This window comes from Scatophagus argus, chromosome 20 (genome assembly GCF_020382885.2).
Source record: "Scatophagus argus isolate fScaArg1 chromosome 20, fScaArg1.pri, whole genome shotgun sequence".
In the NCBI taxonomy this organism is placed as follows: Eukaryota; Metazoa; Chordata; class Actinopteri; family Scatophagidae; genus Scatophagus; species Scatophagus argus.
This window is the reverse complement of record NC_058512.1, coordinates 7306744-7331766: the sequence shown is the minus strand read 5'-3', so window position 1 is coordinate 7331766 and position 25023 is coordinate 7306744. Positions and strand designations below refer to the sequence as shown.

The following is a 25023-nucleotide window of genomic DNA, read 5'->3' as shown; positions in this document are numbered from 1 at the left end:
CTTCATTTTGTCCAGGTTAGACTATTGCAACTCTCTTCGATCCGATCACTTTTAAAGCACATCTGGATCTGGCTCCACATTACATAATAGAGTTGCTGACCCCCTATGAGCCAGCCCAAAGCCTGAGATCCTCAGGTGAAGCCCTTCTGGTCATTTCAAAGTCGAAGTTGAAGACTAAAGGTGACTGGGCTTTTGATGTCGGAGACCCTTGGCTTTGGAGCGACCTCCCCGAGGAGATAAGGCTTGCAAGGTCAGTGACTTCTTTTAAATCACTTCTCAAAACCCACTTTTATGGAATGGCTTTTATGTGATGTTGTCTTTTTATTGTTTTTTACTGTCCCTTTTAGCTTATTTGTTTTAAATTGTATAATTCCTATATTTATTGTCAATCATTTTTCAGTTTCATTTGTTGTTCTTTTACTTTTTCTCTTCAATCTCCAACCATGTTCACCAATTTTCTATTAATATTTTGTTTATTGGCATCTATTTGAAGACGATTTGTTGGCTTTCTTTTTTAAATGTTAAGCACTTCGGAAACCTGGTTGTTGAAAGGTGTTATATAAACAAAGTTATTATTATTGTTATTATATAATTGTTCTGTGAAGATGCTAGTATTTTGTTCTTTTTTTACAGCAGCAATATTCATTATTCATTAATATTAAGCAATAGTCAGTGTGTCTCAGAATTCCTTTGGATAGGAGGTCAACAAAGACAAATTGCTTGTTATTTTTAACAGAGCAAATGTTGAGAAAACTTGTGAGTCAGCTGTAATGTTATGTTGTTTAGAAATTATGCCCCCATTGAGAGAACCGTGTTTTTCTCATCAGGAAATAAGGTCTATTAATCAATTTCCTCTTTTTGTGTCAGTAAGGCTCTGGCTTTGTGAAATCATTGTTTTCATGGAATTTCTGTTTGTGGGGTACATCTCATAGAATTTGTGACTGATTTTGTTGAAGTGCCAGAAAAGCCACTGAAGGCAAGTAGTGAATCTCAGCAGCAGCTGAATGGGTTAATAAAGAGCGCAATAATTAGTGATTAGCTCCCATGTGAGTAGGAGAAAAGAAGTGAATTTTAGACTTACTTGATTGGATGATGAACCAAGAGGAGGTTGCCTCTTGAATTATAAACTGATATAATAATGGAGGGAGTTGAGAATAAAAGGAATGCAGCCAAGAGGTGTGGCTTGGAAAGTGTAATGAATGAAAGAGAAAAGAATTAAAAATGAAGTAGTCTTCCTTATTAAACTTTGGCTAAGCTCAATTACAATGATAAAAGACTTGTCCATTCAAACAAAAGAACATTGGATCAGAGAATCAAAGTACGAACACATTTTGTGGAATCTCTACTGAGGTCAGCAGTACATTGTGAGAATATAATCTGGTGTCACTATCCATGTCTCTGTTAAATGTGATCTGTTTCTAAGAGCTATTGAATGTGGACAGACTCTTATCCAGCCAAAGGCTACAGTCATAGCACTTTTTTCTGCTCACCACTGTGTCTTGAATATGCCACGTAGCCTCTTCTCTGCCCTACATTGGTGTCATGTTGGTATGCTGAGTCTGCAAAAACTCCAGAGAGGATACTGCTCAGGCAAGCTTCACCTGGACTGGCCTCTCCATCATTAAATCTCACAATGCCAGCACCATCAGCAAAGCATCACAGAGGTCTTTGGGGGTGTGTGTTTGTGCGTGTACTTTGTGAACACGTGTATGTTATAAGTAAATGTGTACTGGTCCTTGTCCCTGAAAATTCAATCAGTGTTTCTCTGTTTGCAAAACATGACCCGCACTGGTATTGGTTGAGCAAGCATCAATGCAGGATCAATGAACAAGGTCACTAAAACACACACTGGTAATGTATAACATTTTAAACATGGCCAAATGCATTAATAATCATAGGATTGTGCATGAATTATCTCTTTAGAGGAACCATTTATTTACCAAGTCACAGTTACTAAACCCAATTTTGAAGCAGTTTCTTCATTAAGGATATTGTCAAAAGTTTTCATGATGCCTGTTCAGAATGGGAAGAAATGAAAACATTCTTGGGAGGAAAGAAAAAAATGCGAACACAGAGAAGATCCGAACTCCACACAGAGGACCAGACCAAGACTCAACAACCAGGACATTCTTACTAGGAAGCAACAGCACTAACTACCAGGCAACCATGCAGTAAAATGTATTTTTACCTAATCTCTAATAAACATCATGGTGTAACTCACAGTTTGTAGAATACCCACATCACTGTAGCATTAGATCCATAATTCATTTATTGGGAATTAAATGTAGCAGAAAATGTTCAAAGTAAATTACAGTATACAGCGGATCATTAAATCATATATGAGATGCTTCTGAATTTACAGTGTGCACCATGCATCTTCTCCCAGTAAGGACTCCGTCAGCAGTTTGATTCAAACACAAATCTGACTGAAAAACAAATCTTTTCCCTGTCTGGCTCAGGCATGCTTGTAGGATTTTAGGGTATTCATACTAAAATGGCAATACAGAGCAACAAATAGGCCCACTGTGAACTGATTTGTGATATTTTATTCATATTTCAAACACTGTTGTGTTCTGTCTGTGTGTCTTCTTTGTGTAAAGAACAATATAGAAGACAGATCTAAATAATCTTGGCACTTGGTGATTCCATGTTTCTCCAAAATTAGGAGAGGGCTGTTAATTGAGTGAGGTGCCAGGTTGGCACAGCGCTGGCGGCACTGCACTTGTTTGAGAAATCAAATTATTCATGTTAAGAGACTCAATCACTGTGTATTTCCAGTGCCACTGCTTTTATAGATAGAAGATTGATAGAAGGCAGCAAATATGTCACCCACTGAAGGGTATCAGAAGTAATTAAATTGGCAATATTTTTATATTATTTATAGCATATGGATTGATTTAGTCGGGGTATCCAGTTTTACCCCATTAACATAGAATAAACATACAAAAAATGAACTGTATACGTTTGGTTTCATGGGTATATTCATGAGAAGCCTGCAGTAAAATGAACCTGATTAAGAAAAGGGGCTTTTTTCTGATTTGGTGTTCAGTCTGTTTTCGGCTGCCAGATATAGTCTTGAACTCAAATCAAAAGAGTTACTGAAACACAACATTTGGCCTTGCTTGCATCTACATCAGATGATTTATGTTATCTGGTACACAGTCATCTCAAAGCATAATATAATTACCCCCGACATTTTCTTGATTGTGTTTGACTCAGTGCAAAGTAAGCCCAGAGGGAGAAGCATAAAGACCTGTTCTGCTTTACAAGTGAATTTCACATTATTACAGTTGTTTTAGTTCATCTCAAAAATCTAATTATTTCATGTGTCCTTTGGCAAGTCTTTCCTTTTTAAGGAAGAAATGCCTACAGAAGATTCCCTGGATGTTCCCCTTGACTCCACTCTCTTATGAAACCTCTCGAGTTTCGGAAACTGGTTCCATAATTGTCCTCACTCCCTCAACCTTCATCTCTTGTCAAGCTCTTTCTCCTTTTCCAATCCCTCATGTATCCTCATGCTCACCATCTCTGACACACCAACTCCCCTAAAAGAGTATCAAGAGAGGGGCCCCCTCCAATTTCTCTGCACCTCTAATAGGCACTTCCTTGTGTTACATGATCACCGGGTGTCAAGATTAAAGAATGGCTACTGCTTCCCAGGGCAGACATAGATAGGAGACAGAGAAAATAGTACTCCATAATTACTGATAAATCGAGGACACACTGCCTCCTCTCCTTCTTCCCTATCCACCTGGCCCTGATGTCAATGTGAAAGGCTAAGCAAGTTAAGTTGAGAAAAAAAGTTGACCACGCCAGCCACTTTTTTGCACTGCTGATATTGCAGTTAAGTTCCAACAATTCAGGGCCAATTGACGGACTTGGAGCTTTTATTCAGCCTCCAATCGACTCCTCTTTGAAGTGGGACTCACAGTCCCAGACTCACATGAGGCAGCTGCAGCCACAGCACAATGGCACCAGCTTACACTGCACGAAACTATGCCATACTACACTCTCAACTTAACACCAGTAAGCTGGCACTATAAACATACAGTACAAGTCTTATGTCTCTGACAGGGTTATAACCTACAGAGGATGATGGATGCTCAGTAGTGCAAACAAGCATCCATACCTAACACCACAGTGTAAGAGATAGATGCTGCACAAGTGGTACAGAATGGCCAGCTGCTGCTGTGTCTTCCCTCCACCAGAAAATTGCAATAGGTTGCCAGGTGACAACCCACTGGCATTGTTTATTTGTAATCCCAAAAGCCTTCATGGAAGCCAAAGTGGTGACGAACAGTGCATGAACACCACCACCGAAGTGAGCCTTCTTTATTTGCTGAATATCTAGTTGAGTCAGCGAGCAACCAGGTGTTGATGAGGCAACATATCACATGAAGTCTACCTGTGCAATAATGAGGTTAATATAGCATGTAATTTCTGTGCCAGGAAGCTTCATCTCGGATGGTGGAGATGAGCTAAACCAAGCCCAACAAAATGGACATGTGCATGTGGTGTATTAGCCAGATAATTAGACTGAATTATTATTTTGTTTCACCTCATTCATTCAGTATGATGTGTCCAGGTTAGCCATTATCTGTTATGGAAGGGGGAGGTTTTTGCCTTAACCAGCAATGTATTGTTCTTTATTCAGTTGATGTAGAAATGGTTTCTAGGAGTGGTGAGCGTTTCACAGTGGTGGGTAAAATATACAGTATGTAAGAATTTTCATTTATGCAAGTCAGCTTAAAAATACCAATACAACCACATCAATCTTATATACACTTGTCATTTTGTTGCCTTTTTCCAGTCATTATTCTTCAGTCACTATTTTTCATGGTGTAAAAATCTAGCTGGCTAGCTATGTAGGAGGCTGACTTTGCCATTTTAATCCTCCCTGCAACCCTAGTCGATGGCTTCTCCAAACAGTAGAAACGCTAAGCACACAAGCAAAACACGAGACCTTATGAGTGGTGGATCAGAGGACTAAAGTCAGTGATGTGTTGTCTATTTTTCTGAGATCTAAATCATTTAAAAATGCCAACATTGCAACATTGTATTAGGGCTGTAGTTAACAATCCTAGTTTTCTTTGGAGCAGTAAATTTTATATATTTTTCCCCTTAACGTATGTAGTGAAGTTACATGGGGTTATGGGAGTTGTTGCCATTATTGTTAAACAATAACCATGGCCAATATAAATGTATCTGATGTGCCTCAGACAGAAATGTTCAAGGAGTAGGTAATGTTCTAAAGCTGTATTCATATTAAATTAAGTCACGTTTACTGACTTTGCAACCAAATGAAACACACCATTAGCTTGAATAAAAAGACAGGTTTTGTTGTGTTTCAACATTGTTGGAAACATTTGGGATAATTTAAGTACACAACTCCACAAAACATATCCAAAAGGTCTAGTTGTTTTTCAACATTTTAATGCAGAAAAGCTGCATGTTATTGCTAACAGTCCCCAATCTGTCAGACAAATTTTTCCTACTAAATTTAAAATTAATTTGATTTGACATTTTGTCTATTTTTATGAGTTCATCTGCCACAGTCTCCTTTCTGCTTTTAAATATGCAAGGTTTGATCCTCTTTTCTGAAACCATGCCTACAGTTCACCTAACTACTCTTTCTTGAAAACTATGAGTACTTTTTTTGATTGACCTTTTTTCACCCAGGATTTAAAAAAAAAAAAAACAACTTTTAATAACACAGCTGATATTCTTTAAGGGTGCTAATAATATCTTATAGTACAGGGCTGGAATTTTTCAAGGAGAAAATTCTCTGAAGTGTCCCAAGACTGAGACCTATTTTCTTCGGGAATGAAAGTCACGATTACATTTATGTATCTTGCAGTCATCAATATTATAGTAGAGAGCTTTATTATTGATTTCTTGATTAGAGTTGGTCCATGAAAAAGTTTCATCTGCCAATGACTCTGAGTCAACATCTGCTTGCTTGTTTCATCTTCAGTGGACATTACATGTGGGATTTGGGAGGGTTCAGTTTTAGTTCTTGCTTTTTTGAGATTTTTCATTCCAGTTCACTCCATTTTAACTGAGAAATATTTCTCGAAAAATAAAGTGTGAGGGGATTTAACAATACGTGATGTGGAAACACAATAGCAGAGATGACAGGCCACCTCAACCCATATTCACATTCAAAGTGGTAAAGGTTAGTTTCATAATGATTTCATGATTTTACCAGCTCCCATCAAAGTAGATACAGCTTCAATAACTTTTCCTCAAACTTTTCATCTTTTAAACATTTAAACATTCCAAAAACAACAGACGTTGATTGTTGCCATCAAACTTGCTACACGGCACACACTAATTTATAATGTAACTCTACTCATACACACAGAATTTCAAACATTTTTCAAAACAGACGATTTTGAGGCCAAGTAACAGCGGCAACACATGCACGCCTGGAAGTGGTATAATATATTATTTATTAACTTTTAATCATATTCTTAATCCTGAGGCAAATCTGTTTTATATTCAGTGATGTCCAGAACAATATTACAGCCTTAAGGTGTAAATTCCCTTTCAAACACAGGTAGTCATAAAAAGTCAACTACAGCAGTGAATGCACATCAGTTGGTCATTAGGAAACATACATACATATATATAGAGTCAGACAAAATAATGTATACACACATCAGGAAAAGAAAAATATGCATAAGTATTTAATTTGTATAAATACTTCTATACATATAGATACCTCTGTCGAAGTTTGATCAAATTACAATAACACTGTGTACACTGTATGATGTTTTTCCAACAGATGTCATTACCCTTTTTTCCTGATGTGTGTATACATTACTTTGGCTGTATATACATACACATGTATATATATATATGTGTGTGTGTGTGTGTGTGTGTGTGTGTGTGTGTATTCATCATTCACCATGCATAGATTATATAATAATAAAATAACTGCATGAATGATAAGTACAAATGAACCAAAACAAGCAGTTGAAAATGTGGTTATATGGTTTTGAGAGTTACCATGGCAACATCCCTGAAATCACAAATATGCTTTGATCTCCAGTCAACTATCTTAAATTAAAAGTTTTGGTTAACTGAAATAGAAATAAAAACTTTCGATTAAAATTTAGAAATTACTATTTTGTGTAGGCTGCTTGCAAAACTAAATAAATAAATAATATACAGAAAATGTTTTAGTTTTAGCCTTTGCCAATCTGGTCAAATCTGTCAATGTGATGGGGAGGCAGCATATTTAATTGAGACTGGGATTTCTGAAACTGATAAAATTTAGATTAAAATTAAGCATTTTTAAACAACAAAAACTAAACTGAAATGACAAATTCCACTCTGGATAATGAAGAAATGACATGCTGATATGACAGCAAAAATTAAAAACAAAATAAAAATAAAACTTACAAATACAAAACTGTAACAAATCCACCATTTAGAAGTCTCACATATCAGAAATGCAAATGCACTGATAGTTTACCCATCTGGATATACAGGATTGACTTAGTGAACATGAAAGATCTATGTTTAGAATACTAATTAATAAACATGTCTGCTGTGGTGGCAGATTTTCAGCTCCTCAGTCACTGAAATTATGCTAAAAGTGCACAAATATACAGATACAGGTCAGGTACATAAAATCTGTAGGCTGGTACTTCTGTGAAAGTGCTGTGTCAGGTCATTCAGGCGCTACTTCTGGAGTCGGTAGCACAATGCCTTCTTCCAGCACTGAAACGGTTGCAGAATAAGAATACTGCGGAAATCAGGTGTATCACCTACAAATTATATCCACTTTGTTTCAGCAGCTAAATTTCAGGGTGATCAGCATGATGCATGGATTATATTTTCCTTCCACATATCAGACAAAAATATTGAACTAATATCTAAACTCTACAGGGACTTAAGAGCATTTCAAATATGGAGCACAGAACATTCTCAAGTCTTTGTTTATCTGTCTATCTGTAAAGTGATCACTTTTTGTCTTTCACATATAACATGGCTGGTGAATGTAACAATAATTTATCTTACACAACAAGAACTGCAAAAAGCATGACTAAATAAGCTTATTTGTCCATGCCCAATCACAGAGGAGCTTTTCTTCATTGTATGCCTCTTTATTGTGATTATTTGTACTCTCCAAAACAGTTACAAATCCCTAGTTTAAATAAAATAAATCTAAAGTCTTATGCTATGGTTAGGTTTTGTTGCATGTAGACACAAAAATAACTTGGTTAAGTCTTAGAAAAGATCATGATTTGGACTAAAGTAAGCATCTTGTTAAAATTAAGAAGTCTTCGTAGCTTGTTTTAAAACTGCATTCATATTAAGGTCGAATAACCTTCATCATCTTGGAGGGGAGCCTCCTTATTCGGACATGATTGAAAATTGCCATAACATTAATGTAAAAAGGTGCATTTCTGAAAAGGGGCTTTATACAGTCTGCATGAGTAAAACCTGGTTTGTGGTAAAGGAAAATAAATTTACATAATTTGTGGCTGCTGCTTGTAATCAGTGTCAGAGTACATACTCATTTCACAATTAGATTACAAGTGAGGCCACAAATTGCCACTAATATGCAAAAGAAAATCAGTATACACATTGTGATCCAATAGCATTATATTTGCAAATAAGCTTATATAAGAAAGCGAAAATTGTTGAGTTAATGTTTCTATCCCTATAGCAGCTTTGCCTGATAAAAAAAGCTTTTAAGCCATGTTACAATATTATCTCACTTGAGTCTGAATATTCAAATCTGTAGGCTGCTGCTGCCATGAGATGCAATATAGGTCACTGATGCTGAGAGCCACTGGCAAGAGCCAACAGTGAATTGATTCACCAGCATCACATTGGTCACAGGTCAGTCTATGAATCTGCTCCCTCTCCCAAAAGTGTGCCTCACTGTTTAATTTTTCGAAAATTGTTAAAAACTGTATGTGCTGAAAACAGAAGCTTCGTCTGCACTTAGGCATCATATTAGAAATTCCAGAACTATTTGGAATGTTTTCAGAAATGAAATGTTTCTCTATTTTTAAGGAACGATTTGCTTGCTAGTCAGCACTATGAAGATTGGAAAAGATTGAAACCTTCACTGTGAGAAGCCTAATTAATTTTTTCAGACAGATTATCATCCAGTGATTGTTCACAGCTCAAAATGAGGCTTTTTACACAGGCAGAGACTTAGCTGACTCATAGAAATAAGTATTGCTTTAGATTTGTTTATAATCTAAAAAAAAAAGTGAGGAAGTCAAGGATTTGACACTTTTCTGAATGTATTCAATATGAAAGACAGTGAAAATGGAGCTATGTAGTTTTCTAACGTTTTAATAAAATGCAAATTAATACATTCAAAATAAAAAGGTTTTACTGTATGTTAATATTGTTATATGCATTTTTTTCAAGTTGTATTATAAAACTGAAAACAAATGTATTAAAAGAAAATAATTGCATTATTTCTCTTTTTATCATGAGGATAATCTTTCTTATAGAGAATTTTAACCTTCATGTTCATTATTCATTGGCTAAGTACTACAGCAACTTGTAGTCTTAGTGCACTCGAACATGACCATCAACATGACCGCATATTCAGTCATTTTTCTGCCAGTCAAATCTGATCATCTCATACATATCTATACATATGTATGATAATCATTGTTACCACAATGCATAAACAAAATACAAATAACAAATACATACAAACAAATAAATGCAGCTTTCACCCACTACAAATGAGTGAACCCAAAATCTACAAAATTCTGTTGATATTAGGTACAAGCTTAAACAAAAAAGGATACTTTTGATACATAAACTGTTACAATTCAGTTGATATGCAAGCTATTGTGTTAAATGTGTAGCCTGGTTAGAGTTAAAGCTAAAAGTTATTGGCTTTGGTTTTTCTTAGCAGTAGCAGGATGAGCTGAGCACATTACTTGTCATGTTTATGCAACTAATTTCCATTGTTCATGGCCCAAAATTTTATCTGGAATTGTGCCGCAAACACCTGAAAGATGTATGTTTAGTATTCACTCTGTTTGCACCAATTTGGTCTCCACCAAATCCTGAAGGAAATATCTGGCTTTTTAGCTTAAGTCACTATGTTCATCAATTCTTCTATAGCTTGTGCTGGGCAGATAGAGTACAGTGGGTTCCTGAAAACAGCTGCCTCTGTGATGATGCATCTGCAAGCAGCAAGAGTAAGCAAGAACAGGAAAGTCCTAAACCAAAACAATGAGCCTCGCAGAGCTGAGGCCAACTGCAGAGATGGGCAGCAGTTTTGTGGGACTTTATCGCTACATCATTAATATAGAAATATTAAACAAATTTAAAAGCTTTAATTATACCTTAATCATGCATTACTTGCCACAACTGGATTAATATATCACTGGAAAATGTTCACAGTGAACAGTATACAAACAATATGTAGATATATTCACATAATGTTTATGATGTATGGAATTTAATCCATACAGACATACAAACAGCAATGTATTTCCATGAAATGTATTTATACCTTGGCTATACCCACAAAATTACCAAACGGACAGCCTTGCCAAATCCTGTTCACAGCTGCATTTTATCTCGATATAAATTGGAACAGATATATTACCGATGAGAAGACGACATTTTGTTTAAAATACCTCAGACACAACTTCTAGACATAAGCCGATCAAATTGTATTGTTTGAGGGAACATGGGAGGCAACAGTGAAGAAAAATTAAGTTAAAGGTGTAATCGCCGCCCAGTGCAGACCTCTTGTTCAGTGATGTAAAAGGCCGAAGCACATCGAAACATCTCTCTCTCTCTCTCCTACTCTCAATAACATTGGGCAGAAAATAGAAGTGCAACCAGAGCCAAGACCAAGCCTGCAAAGACCAAGGCAGTGTCAAGCAAGATAAATTACTGTAGTTATTACTGTGTTGTCAGAGTTATCATATTTTTAAGGAGTAATAACTGAGCTGCCTGGTAGTGCTTAAGACTCAGGGGTCAGGTTTGTAGAGGCTCAATTTCAATCACTTCTCTGTCTCCTACCTGGTAACTGCCAAATGTTCGGTCAAGACACATAGCTTGAAGAGGGCTGTGTGTTAACCAAATGCAATGTCTGCTTGTGGATATTTGAAATCTGTTTGTTTGTTTTTACTAACATCATATTCAGGTTCATCAGCCATCAGAAAGTCAGCCACAGTAGACTGCTGTCAGGAACTTAAAGTGAACATTTCTTGCCATTTAACTGTATGATAAAAGGGTGCACATGTTTGTTCACTGACAAGCCTTTGGACTGTGGTCTCCAACTGTGAAGGGAGAGAGGAAGAGAAAGAGGAAGATACAGAGATACAAAGGCCACTGCATTCAAATGCAGAACTGTGTGGATTGAATGCCTAAATAGTTTTTTTTAACAATGAAATTGTCACTGTTTGAGCATGTTGTGGATTTTCTGAGCCTGCTTTCAGCTCCCCTGAGGCTTCACATAGATATTGTGGTTCCAGTTACTGACATAGATGGTGAAGCGCAGTAGAACTATGAATTTAAAAATGGTCCTACACAGAAACTATGGGTTACCTTCATGGCCAATAAATAATTGTTTTGTTACATTGTACTGTGCATGTGGGTGAGAGGGTGTCACTCTACTTAAATGAACAGCCATTGTAAAAAGCTAAAACAAAATTCCCTTCTGGAACTGTTAATCAAGGCTTAACATGGTTTAAATTTTATGGTGTGCAGGAATGCAATTAACCACTTGTGATCAGCTACCAACCCTTCAATTATGAGCTTGCGGGGTGAGAATTCTTTTTTGAACATCATACTGTGCAAGCATGGTTAGAGCCATGCGGTCCTACGGGACTGATAGCAGCAGTGCATAGGTCAGACAGCCCCTAGTGGAAGGTCAAGTGATTCAGTTGCCTCTCCAAAACACTGTAAGCTCAAAAGCATTTTTGTGAGATTTTGTCACATGTCATTATGTGACCCTGTTGTTTGTTTCTGATAAAAACAGATTTTTTTTTTTTTTTTTTCAAACCTCTTGGGAGACAGCCTTCTGGCCACTTCAGCTGCAGCCAGCACCCACATAAAAACATTGTTGTGCCAATGCAAGAATACAAAGACAGAGAGAGAGAGGGAAATAGAGAAAGAGGTGTGTGGGGGGGGCTGGCGTGTTCTGCCACCACAAGACTAGTGCTGTTCTCTGTCTAGCAAAAAGACATTTTGCAAATAATATTCAGATCTGCACATGAGATACAGTATGTGGAGCAGCTCTGTGTGCAAGAGGTGAATGCACGAATGCTATCACCCGTTCCTTCTCATTATATTTAGGGGTGTTCATTTCTTTGCCATTAAAGAATCACAGCCATATGCTTTGCAGACAATTCATCACTAAGTTGCACTGCCAAGGTCTGTAAAAGGACCTCCGCTGCTGAATGTTCTCTTTTCAGTCCTTGAAAGCATCATCAACATTGGGTCATCTAAAGCCATGACACAAATATAGCTTTAAGCTACTGCTGGCATTTTCATTTTGGCAATGTGATGTGGAACGCTTTCCCTCTGAAAATGATTACATGTTGCCAGCATTTCGCCATTGAAAAGGCCACCAGATTGAATGAGGCACACTGAATAAGGCAGCTTTTCTTCTGCAATTTCCGCTGCCAGTGCAATTTTCTGCACCGCATTTGGAGAAGACAGAACAATATTGCAGGATGCATTGACTAAGTGTCAATATAACATTCATTTCAAAAATTAAAGCTTAACATAAAGTTCAGATTTGGTACTCAGGATTATCGGGAGGAGGGTGCCACACACATGATTTTTAAACTTGCTCTTTAAAGAGTAAAATCATGCATTATTCATTGTGGCCCATTCATATTTTTTTAACATGAAAATGATTATCTTGCAATCTAAATCTGGCAATCATGAATGCACAAACTGCATTTTTTTCCCCCCAGATGTTTTTGTTCACACTAAATGAATGCAGCCAATTAAGCCCACTTTCCAAAAAATACTATGTCAAACAAAACAAGAATTGAAGTGGCAGTCACAGAAGTACAGATAAATGCTTCCGGACCAATTTCAAACAGAAGCCACTTCTCTAATTTCATAGAGTTGGTATCAGTCCCATACACAGTTATCTTGCCTTTAGCCACATAATGACACCCAGTGTAAAAGAGCATGAGCTCCCCTCGCAGTTAGTCAGTGGAACAGCAATCAAACCAACTTGAGGGAGCACGGAACGCCAACTTTGCCTCACTGGGGACACACACACATACAACAAAACAAGCATGTACGTGCCTGTTGACGTGCACGCGCACTCTCATGCGCTCACAGCCACATACAACCCAGACCAGCACGTACACTTTAAACATAGATTCAGCGGACTATCTGCTTTCACGGAATTCATTACAGGCAGTAATTCATCCATGGAATCAACAAAAAACGATGTAATAACAGGAAACACGACCGCAACTCCCTCCATATCCAATATGCAGGCTGGGATGACACTCACTTTTAGTTAATGGACATTGCAGTTTCCGGGATGAATTGATCAACATGGATGTAGAAAGCCACGACCAGACTGCAATAGGAATTAGCTTGAATACCAATATTGATGTCGACTGAACAGTGATCTGTGGGCCTGCAAATGCACCTTCACTCTGAACGTTGTCCCTGTAATGCCATTCATTGAGGTCGCGGCAGGTCTGCTTAAAAAAATCAGAGCAAGAGGGAGATCACTGTTTCTCCCGGTGTTTTGGGGGGTTTTTGGGGGGTGTTTTGGGTTGGTTTTTTGGCTCCTTGTATGCCCGCACTTCTGCAGCATCACTCCGGGAAGACGCTGTCTCACAACGTGCAAAGAGAATGCAGTCGAGTGCACATAAATCGAGAGAATAACTCATTTGCATACTGTTTGGAGATGATGGGTTTATAAAATTAGTCTGTGAGACTCGTGATATTATAACCCTAGAACGCTCCGTCGACATTCAGCCCGGGCGGAGCTTAAAAGGACTTGCACACTGATTATTTAAAAGGTGTAGCTTCACAGTGAGAAGAACAAAATTGCCTCCATCCTAAAAAGGACGCCACCGGCCACCCCAGTAATGCTGACCACGCAACATCGCCATAATTGTGCCACAATATAGCCCTGCCTACCCAACCATAACCTCGTGGTCAGTGATGGACAGAAAAAAAAAATATACATAACATATCATTTTATTAGGTTAGAGGTCCGAGCCGGGATAGTCGTACTTACCTAAATCTGACTCTCCCCTCTTCGCTGTATTTGAGGTCCAAGATTCGTTAGTTCTCTAGTCAACAACTTCTGCTGGAGCATATGTATCCAGTGCTCATGCTGGTGGCTCAGTCGGTGATGTTGGATTGCGGATGATTTGGCAATCCTTTTCATGCTCAGGGGAAAAAAATCCTTCGCTTCGGCGTGGTCTCGGGCATTGGCGCGAAGAGGAATAAAGTAATGAAGTCCGTCAGGAGGGAAAAGAGAAAAGGGAGCTCTGGATGTGAGATTTATGCCGACGTGTTTGAAACTGTTCTGTTCTCTTTTTTTCTCATCGTAGGAGCCGTTTGCGGGTGGAGAGGTGTGGGATGGATATCTAGAAAGGGAGGCTGGGATGCACAGGCTCAGGGCGAGAAAGGGGAGGTACAAAGAATACAGTCTCATATTGTAGAGGACGGTCATGGCAGACAGTAAGGGGTGGGTCTGGACTGTATGAGGCAGAAAGCGAGGGAACTGAGGGTGGATGAGGATAAGAAGCCGTGTCGTGACTTTAGTCTGCTGATAGGTACATATTTACACAAAGGCTATGGATTGACAACCACGGATAGCCGGACTGTTACTTACTGAGGGGACAGAAATGAGGGAAATCTCAGCAGCGAATGGGTTTCATGATTTAAGACATAACAAATAAAAAAAAAAAGAAAAAAAACCCCAACTGAAATCGCAACAAAGTAAGAAGGCAGTGAGTCGCGCAGTTGGGTGCCACACTATGCCACTTGTGGGCTGCGTACTTTGCGTAAAATATACAACGTGACTGTATCACTCTGTTAATGTAAACTTGGAATGAATGAAAGTCTTGCTTTCTGTCCAAGCTCTGTGAACTCTGTTTAACTTTACCTGAAGCAGTGTTATATGAAACATGAAATATGAAATATGTTATATAAAAGTGTATTATCCTGGTAGCTGCTGTCCATGGTGCTGAAATGCAGTTCAAGCGGTACTGTATATAGTACTCATGTAGATGTTATGTCAATGTTGTTAGGTCATTGTAACACTGTCAGCTGTTCAGACATTCAGTGTACAGATCATATACGTCACTCAGTGATTGACTCATAGAGCCATAGCTTTTTTACTGTTATTATTATTATTAGGATTTGTTATTTTTAAGACCTCATTAAGTTCTGCATCAAGTTCTGCAGCTCCACGTATCTTAATACAGGCCATTTTCTCAAATTAGATAAATTAGATTATTACAATAAAGTGATATTGATTTTCTTCAATTATATTCTTGTTATAGTGGAAAAGACTTCATAGAAACAACATTTTACAGAACTATATATTTCAAGAATACCAGCTTGTTAGTAGCTTAGTCATTACAAACCCTTTGTTTTGATGTCGAGCTTGAGAGTTGGCAATATTCTAACAATATTTTCTCCCTCGGTTGCAGTTTTAAATAACTTAAATCCATATAAATCAAAACACAAAACTAGAAGCATTAGTAAGGCCTCAGTAACTTTAGTTCTTGTGGGAGTAAAATTGCTGTCATCATTCCAAAGTGAAGTCTAACTCATAGCCCACACGCTGGGGTTGACACTGTTCATTATCATTCCTAAGTTGCTATACTTTACTTGTTGTAAATGCATGGCAGTGTAGCACACAATTAGGAGAATCAGCAGTGTGCAGTATAACAGTGTTTTTTTATTTTGAAGACCATCTATACAAAGGATGTTTACTTGGTTGGTTCCAGTGTGTGTTTGTATGTGTGTGTGTGTGTGTGTCTGAATGAGAGAGCACGCTGTCACATACTATCAAATATTTACTTGATAATTTTGATCAAAAACCCCCCTCAGATAATTATATATCTCTAAATTTAATCCCAGTACCACCTGTTCCTTCCTTAGATACTAAATACTTGAGATGCCATATTCCACCGCTGTGCTGTATTGTAGAACCTCACTATAATATATGGATGAAAGCTCAGCGTAATATGAAGATGGCAGCTGAAAGCTTGTTTCAGACCATTTAAGTCAGATTAACAAATGTTGCTTTAAATATTAATCTCCTCCTGGACATTTAAAAGTTATGAAGTTTAAAAGTCGTGCTGGTTCGGAGGCATCACGCCAATTAAGTGATACCCCTGATGAATGATGTTGGTTTAATTTTGTTGAGTAGGGAGAGTAATTGCTTTCAGATATTACTGCATTGACTAACATGACACAGTACGGTGAAAAGCACATTATTGCAGTTTTATAGATTCCAGTGCACCCCGACATATTGTTTTACATCAGAAGTTATCAAAGGAACCTGATTGAAATTGCATAAAAGCTTCTCAGTTCCCATCTAATAACCACCATTTGATGAATATATGTGACAGCACCCAGCAGTTATGCGTTCATTTAAAATCTTTATTGTAGTTCAAGTCCAAGTATGTAGAAAAAATAACTTTTGAATTGATTTTGGCACCACCACATCCACTGTTGTCACAGACAGCTTTGCAACTCACTGGCTCTCCAATGGTCCACTCACAGTCAAGTGTCTGAGGCGTCCATGGACAGGCAAAGAACGTGGCAGAACTAGCATTCCAGAGAACTCAATGAGGCTAGAGGGATAAATGGGGCCATTAGAGAGTCATTAGCCTGGAATTGGTCCTGACACGTGACAAGTTGCCTTTGCAGTAGTGGACATAAAATTCTCCAGGGATCACTGAAGTCGTTACATTTCATAATGCTATCGGTCTAATTTAAAACTTCCCTTAAACTTGGTTCATTAGGATATTCTGAGATTTACTGCTACTGAGAAAAAGAAGCTTCTTCCAGTAAATCAGACGCAGATGTTAACATTTGATAATTCTTGTTCTGTTCTACCAACATACTGTACATCTCCAGATAGGCAACAACACAGTGTCAAAAAAATTCACAAGTCACTTTTAGCCCATCTATGATACAATAGCCTACATATGGACAGGCCAGACTTTTCAGAGAGACTGAAAACGCAAGTGTTTTTCGACATGTTACTGTGGCCTGGTCCACAAGTACAGTGGATGAAAAACTATATGTGTCATGTGAATGCTGGTCATGAACCATCAAATGCCACTGTTGCATTGGATATGCCTCACTGAACCAATGTGTAGCACTGTGGTGTGTGTTTGGGTGATGATGACAAGCAGAGTGTTGGTAGGATGCATATTTTAAATTTCCCCATCTCCAGAGGGGAAGTGCTGGTGAGGAACTGTTGGCAAACTAAAAAAAGAGAGAGAGAAGGCTTAAAAGAAGAGACAAACATTGGCAAGAAAGGAGGCTCTATTAATTACTTAAAACATGTGATGTGAATTCCAATGTGTACCACGCAACCAAACAAAGTCTGTATTTCAAGGCCACCAAACCCCTTCTAAAGAGATAAACACAGACTAAGAGCTCACTATCTTTCATTTTGATTGTTTGTGCTTGTTGTCTGTTGGACAGAGACCTGGTGAGCAAACAGACTTTCTGGAGATCTGAGTCTACATCACCGTTCAAAAAAAAAATAAATTCAGGGAAAGTATTCCCCAGGTAGCACTAACAGGACAGCAGTTTTACAGACCTATGAAGGTCTTATTGGTGAATTTGAATGAAGACTAACATCAAACTCCAGAAGTCCCACCTAAAGTAGACTCCACTGTTATTTTCTGCAACAGCATACACATTTGCTCTGTAACGTAATGTCCGGCAAGCGGTGGGGTCTGATTAATTTGGAATAATGTGCAATTGCTTCAAAAACAGTCTTAGAGGAAGTTTTTCTGCTCTTCCCATTCAGCTCCATAACTAAAAAATAGTCATCTAGCATACTGAACAGCTTTAAATCTCAATTGCAAAGGTCAACACTGGCCAGGTATTATATTGAATGGTGCGCTCTTTATTCTTCAGTGCCACTGCTAACAAACACTGCTTGTCCTTAGCTTGTAAGCTACAGCTATCATTAAAGCATTTCCATGTCAAAATGCCTAAAACCTAAGGAAATCTGTAACGTCCTCAAGCTTTGGTCTCCTGAGAGAGACAGAGAGTGAGGAAGGAAGTCTGCCAACGTGACTAAAAGCCACGTGAATAAAACTTAAAAACACTGTCCCTTCTGTGAACACTTCAGATAGATTTTCACTCATAATGGTGGTTGTTTAACAATGAACTCAACAACTTCTATTATCACATGTTAACCTCTGTGTTTTGTTTCTCTTGAAAGACCCTTAGTGGCGCTTGAATACTCAAACAAATATACAAATTTATGTGATTGGGCTTAACCTCAGAGAAATGGAGTACTTTGGTAAGAAATAAGCTAAAACTGCACGTGTGAAATGTCTCACTTAACTAACACCTCTTTATATACTTCTAGTCATATGTATTAAATTATTTTAGGTAGGGTATCACTCTTTCTGATAGTAACACCTTATGGCACTGTAGCCTTCAATGCAGGGTATACTAACCTAATTTATGTGCATCGCCTTCCTTAATGACATCTTGTATAGAGCATTAAGCAGTAATATGCTGACATGTATGCCACTCAGCAGCTCATTACTGGTGACCATGTGTTCCTTTATGTCAAACATTACCAAAGTTTGCAACTCACAGCCCTCTGGGAATATCACTGTCAAGTAAAAATATACTTTTATTTTGTGCTGATTTGACTCCATTATTCACATTACTACAATAATTGCACCATATTCAACACCAGCCCAGACACAAAACCCTTACAGGAGCTAAATTTATCTGGACTGTAATGATCTCATATCTACCTCCTTGTTGGAAACCATGGACTGAATCTTCCTCCTAGCTGCCCAGAAGACTGTTAGTGCTAGCTAGATTGACAACCTACTAATGGCTCATCTCTAAGGCTTAGGCCACAGAGATCTTTCTACCTGGTGTTAGTACACGCTGTTGTGGAAGCCTGTCACACTGTACCCAGACCTCTCTCTGCCAGAGCTATGAAGGAGAAGACAGATGTCCAAATAGCCAGCAGGTCCATCAGTCATGAGGATTTTTCTCGTGCAGGGCGAGGGGAAGAGGGTCAAGTGGGAGAAACACAGATGAATGAAGATGACACCATTCTAGCCTTTCTGCTACTCTAATGAAAAAGAAATTCATTTCAGGAAGTTTTCTGGCTAATAAGACAGTCAGCCTGCCAGATCCAGACAACAACTTTTAAAAGTATTACATTGCCACTGAGGCCACCTCATGGATCTTCCATTTCAAGCCAAAAGTCATTTTCTGAGTAAAAGAAAAGCATTTAATTGTTTAAAACATTTCAGCTTACAAAGGTGACATGTCTCAGTGTATTTGTGACCAATGCTTTAACGCCATCAAACACAGGAAAATTAATTTGCATGCAATTACTGCTGTCATGGTGACATGTGTTTCAGGGTAAAAGATGAAAAATAATAAAATGCAACATTACTGAATGCTGGAAACAGCACACAAACAGCTGACTCCCATGTAAAAGTCCTAATATGTTGCCTTCTCTTTCATGCCTGACCTCCTCCCTGTGCAGATGTTGTCAATCTTTAATGAAGTCATCTGACTTCCTCCTTTGTTATATTTACTGGTGCTCCTAGGAACTGTCATTTCAGTATAAACATACTATGTCACTTTGAAGTGCTCGCCAAAACGATTGATTCTGTCTTACGGAACGAGGAGACAGATGCTGACACAGAGTTAACTGAGCAGCAACACATGGCCGTTGCTCTTTACACATCACTGGGAGACTGATTGGAGTCATAAACACATTCATGCGACAGCATCTGACTAAAACTTGAACTTCATGGTGGCCAAGGGTCAAATGTGGTGCAGAGAGCTCCAATCACATTGGCAATAAACCTGTGTGTAATGTGTAGTACTTCAGTGTAAAGCTCTACTCTTTTGAATTATACATATACATATTATATAATCCATGTACTGCATGTTGGTAATACATGTATCAACTGAGGAAAGGTGGTAGATTCTTCAGTGGAATTTTGACAATAGTGATTTCAGATATATGCAGCTTTCATTTTGCAGAGATCCCTGTTAAATGGTTTTAACATGATATGAATATCAACATGCAGTATTAAAAAGTACAATGACTAGGCCCATAATTTCCTAAGGACATTGTGATTTTGTGACTAAACAGTTTAATACCTGAAGTAAGAAAATTAAGTCTGAACAGAAAGTCAGAAAGTCTGAAGCTGAAAGCAGGATTTTGTAAACAGCCGTTCTGAAGAAGTTGAAATCAGTCAGGCACATTCATTTAATCATTTTAATATTCATTTCAAGATTCTTAATTTGTTCACATGCATGGACAGAGTCAAATGTAGAGTGTACACGCAGAATTTGTGGAAAACAATAAAATTCCAACTGCTTTTACTGGTCTGACTGTATAAGTTCACATGCTGATTTCGGTTTCTATCAATATCTACGAGCCTGTGTGTGTATATGTTTGCTTCCGTGATCTGAGAACACCACCACCCATTTGCTACACAAAATACCAGCCAGTACAGTTTTGTCTTAAATGGAAACCCGGGACTGACACCTTTAGTTGCTGTCTTTTCTTTGCAGATAATCTCATTCAAGAATACTACATACAAAACAATATAAAACACAATAAATGACATTATTACATGCGAGCCTACAAAACCCCCCTCAGCTTGATGACAAAGACCTTGAATGAGGTATACAATGTGTCTCTCGACATGTGGCAGCGTTACAGTCAGTGTGTGGTTGGCTGCTCAGCATGCAATAAGCATATTTCTAATTGCTCATCTGGCACAAAGGCAAAGGAATGAGCATGCTGTGAGTGCACACCATGTCCAAAAGTTTAGCAAACCGCAAAACAAACAAGTTCCAGGCCCTCCTTAAAAACATTCTTGAGTATTGGGTGAGATTCAACAGTCTGCCAGTGTTTTCAGAGTACTTAAAAAAAAGAGAGTGGTTGACTGTGCGGTGTTGCTTCTTTGACTTTTCCATTAGAATTTAGTTTGGCTGTATCATCATGTCCTATTTTCTGTGATGAGGTCTGCTTACTTTGTGAGATAAGTCATCCTGAGATACACATAATAAATGATCAGTACAGATTGTGTGGATGTGGTGCCATTAAAAATCAGGTGAAGTCTTAGTCGGTGTCTTGATTTGAAAGCTATCTGGTTGATGTAATAGTATTGTGTCATCTCCTACACTTCATAATCAATTTGCAATAAAGAGCTCAACTATGGAACTCAACTGTGAGGGAAGTGCAGCACCCAGAAAATCCACAGCAGGTACACCTTAGGTTTATGGTGTAATTCACCTTAAGAAAATTCAATGCTTGAAAACATTTTTTATAATTTAATAACTAAATAATCTATGCAAGACAGACGTGATGTATTTTGTGAATACTTTCTAAGCCTTTTAATTTCCAGTTGCATTTCATTAGACTGAGGACATCATTGAAAGGTTTGGTTCTTGCTTAATAACCTCAACTTCAAGCTTATCAAGCAAAATTTAGAAATCTTCACTACATAATTGCTTAGTTATTGGTTCATTGCAAACAGTCATGTTTTTGCTAATGTTCCAAAGCCATTTAAGAAAGCAGTAATTGTAACTTTGGGGCACTATAAAAAGATATGCAGAATTCTGTTCTGACATGTGGCAGACATGCATTATTATGGACACTGTAGTGCAGAGTATTCAAGGATAATTCAGTTATTAATCACAAAAACCTGCTGTTCCACTGTTCTCCTTAGGTTTAACCTTAAAAGTCAGGGCAGGTATTTGTTATTAAGAAATAATTATAGAACATGCTCTTTTTTTTACCTACTGTCAGGCACCAAAACACTTTATTACTTATTTTCAACAGCCAATTAACCATTTATTCACCTACACAATGAGAGCTGCTAACTATTTACCATGTGGAATCATCAATAAAAAGTTAGGTCAAATTAAGGAAAAAAATCTAACTTTTGCAACTGCTGACTACGAGGAGTTCTCTCTCCTTTTATTGCTCTTGGAAAACTATGTAATTTAAACAAAAGAAAAACGTGGGCTTTGTTTGTTTCTCGCTCCAGACAGACAAAACGAATAAACATATGCAATAGGATTACAATGGAAAGGAAAACAAAGCAGCCTTGAGAGCAGTTGTTCAGCCTAAATAATTAAGCAGTGATTAGGATGTGGCCAAAGGCTGTCTGATGAGCTTGGTGGCATGCTGTGGACTGGGCCGAAGCTCTCCACTCGCAAAATATGCCTTGTTGTAGCCAACAGTGAAGAACTCTCATGCCTCCCACTTTTCCATTTTCCACTTGACAGCAACCCTTGCTGTCCTTAGCACCATCTTCCCCCCAACTCTGTGTCTACACGTCTTTCTTCATTCCTGTTCAGATTATATTTTGCTTCTCTGCCGTTCTCATGTGTGCCCACTCATCATTAATGTATTGTACGTAGCACTGTGAAGACTCACATTTCTCAGCTCTAGGCACTTTTTGAAGCACATTACATTTGCGATACTTTGTTTTCACATTCATTTAATCATTTCGACGTTTCATTTCATGCCCTGCTCTTTCATTTGTTAAAACCCTGTATACTTTTGTTTGCAAAGAGTCTTGGCTACTCCGTTGCGAAATAACCGTTTTTGCTAATGAAGTGCTAATTTAAGCTGTGATGATATTTTAATCACCCTGAGCCAAAGGAGCGTATGTAGATGCCTGAGCCTGGCAGGAGTTTAGTATGTTATTGAAGCTTTAGCCCCAAGTATTTAGTAGTTTTTGTAGATTTGCAAGTAAGAACTACATGAACAATTCTTTCTCTTTATGTTCCGTTGTGTTTATCCTCAAATTTACAAAGCACCACCTACACCTGTGCGTCATTACAAATCACAGCATGAAGGCAATCAGCAGAACTGTGCAATAGAGAAGAAAATTTGAAAGCATCGCAAGTGTGGACAGTGAAGAGGAACTGCAACATAAGTGAATGTGAGGCTTAACCTTCAGTAAATGAAATAGAAAGAGAAAAACAGTACAGTCTGGAGGCTTTCGTTCTGGGAAAAGCACTGCAGACCAACAGAAGGTCAGTGAGACAGGATTCTATACGATCCAAGTTGTTTTCCTTTCCTTTAACAAAGGTAAATACAACAACTGTTTGACTACAGCGAGGTTGGAAAAACTGGAAAACACATCATCATGCACAGATCCAGTCTCAAAGCAAGCGAGGAATGTGAGAGAACTCTTTCCAGTTGGGTAAAACATTGTCAGTGGCATTGTGCCTGACAAAAGGCGTGACACAAAGGCCCAACTGCAGGTGGAGTTTGACAAGTGATTCTATGCCCAGTTGAGTCCATAAACAAACAAGATAAGTGGCAAAACAACATTCCATGGAATTGTATTACAATAAAAGCTACATTATGCTTTAGATTTAATTTATAACTATAGGCTATAGCTAATCTAATTAAGGAAGGTACTGGAACCAAGTGTCGGTGTGCACCTCACAGCACGGGAAACATGCCCTACGGACTGCCAGCAAATGTCCTGGTCCACATGGATGGGTTTATAACAGATGCAGAGTTGAGGATGCAAAAGCTCTCGTGAGGCATCAAGGCAAAGCCTCCCTCATGGTCTGTTCAACTACGAAACAAGCCATATGCTTTGCATTGTAGTGTCTTACTGTGTGGACTAAGGGTCTGTCACTTGAGCTTATAAGTATGAATGGGGCTGGAAGATGGAAATGACCCCAGACATTAATAAACCTATAATAAACTTGCAGCTGTACATTTTTATAGAAGCAACAAGACAGAACTACACCTCAGAGTCTTCTCTCATAGTATTTTTTTAAATAATCAATCCATAATGCTTTGACCTCTGGCTCATGGCGAGAGGAGCTTGTAACTGTAAGGTCACAGGTTCATGGAATCATTATGGGGAAAGTAAAATAGCAACACTTGCGTCTCGGTTGTTACCTTGAGTAATAAAGGCCTTTAATCCCCAAGATTAATACATGTCAGACTGTAGTTGTACTGGGAAGCTTCCAGTTATGAATGTAACACTGAGACTATGAACAGGTCCTTCCTGAAAAAGAGAACATCTCAATTACTGACCCTTCACTGGATGAATCAAAATTTTAAGTAATTGGAAATCAATATTTGTATGCAGCCCGCTGAAAAAAATAAAAGAGTTGTCCGTAGTTCATTTGAATTTCTAGTTTCTCCTCATAATGCTGAAGTGTGTAATATAAATGTACAAATATCTGAAGCAGATGTCTGCAGGAGAAAGAGTTCACACGTACCAGACAGCAAACAACATGTCATAAATATTGACATCTCATTGTGACAGCTGCAAACTCCTAAGTTCCTCTCTGTACCCCCTCAGCAAACACAGACAAACGCACACGCTCACACACACACACACACACACAAACGCCCTTTTGTGTCAACAGAAGATTCTGAGTTGTGTTGAAAGCTTGTACAGTAGTAGGAGCGACACTCTGTCTTCTAGGGAACATACTGACTGCCACAAAGAGATCGTGGATTTTGCTTTCTGGGACCTGTTTAAGCTGCTCGGTACTCCTGGAGCTCATTGTGCCAAAGATCTAGAGCAAAATATAGTGCAGAATATACACAGAACTGTGTGTATATATATATATATATGAGATTATTTGATCATAATGTTGTAAAGCTATCTAAATAGTATGGAAAAAAAGTCTTATATGCAGCGTGTAAAGGCAAAAAGTTTCCTACAGTGTGTTTCTGCTGCGACAGAACAATATACAGTATTTACATTCTGTCTACAGACATGATGTCCTTGTTAGTTGACCGCTTTTTTTCTAATTTGATTAACTCATTCAATAACATCA

General features: G+C 38.2%; 1 protein-coding gene across 1 annotated transcript in view; it reads right to left on the bottom strand.

Moving 5' to 3' along the window:
• Positions 1-14771, bottom strand: part of brinp1 (bone morphogenetic protein/retinoic acid inducible neural-specific 1) — a 103226-nt gene extending 88455 nt beyond the window's left edge. Inside the window, exon 1 of the mRNA XM_046375526.1 lies at positions 14228-14771. The gene's annotated coding sequence lies outside the window, so the exon portion shown is untranslated. The remainder of the gene's footprint in view (positions 1-14227) is intronic.
• Positions 14772-25023: the final 10252 nt, after the last annotated feature.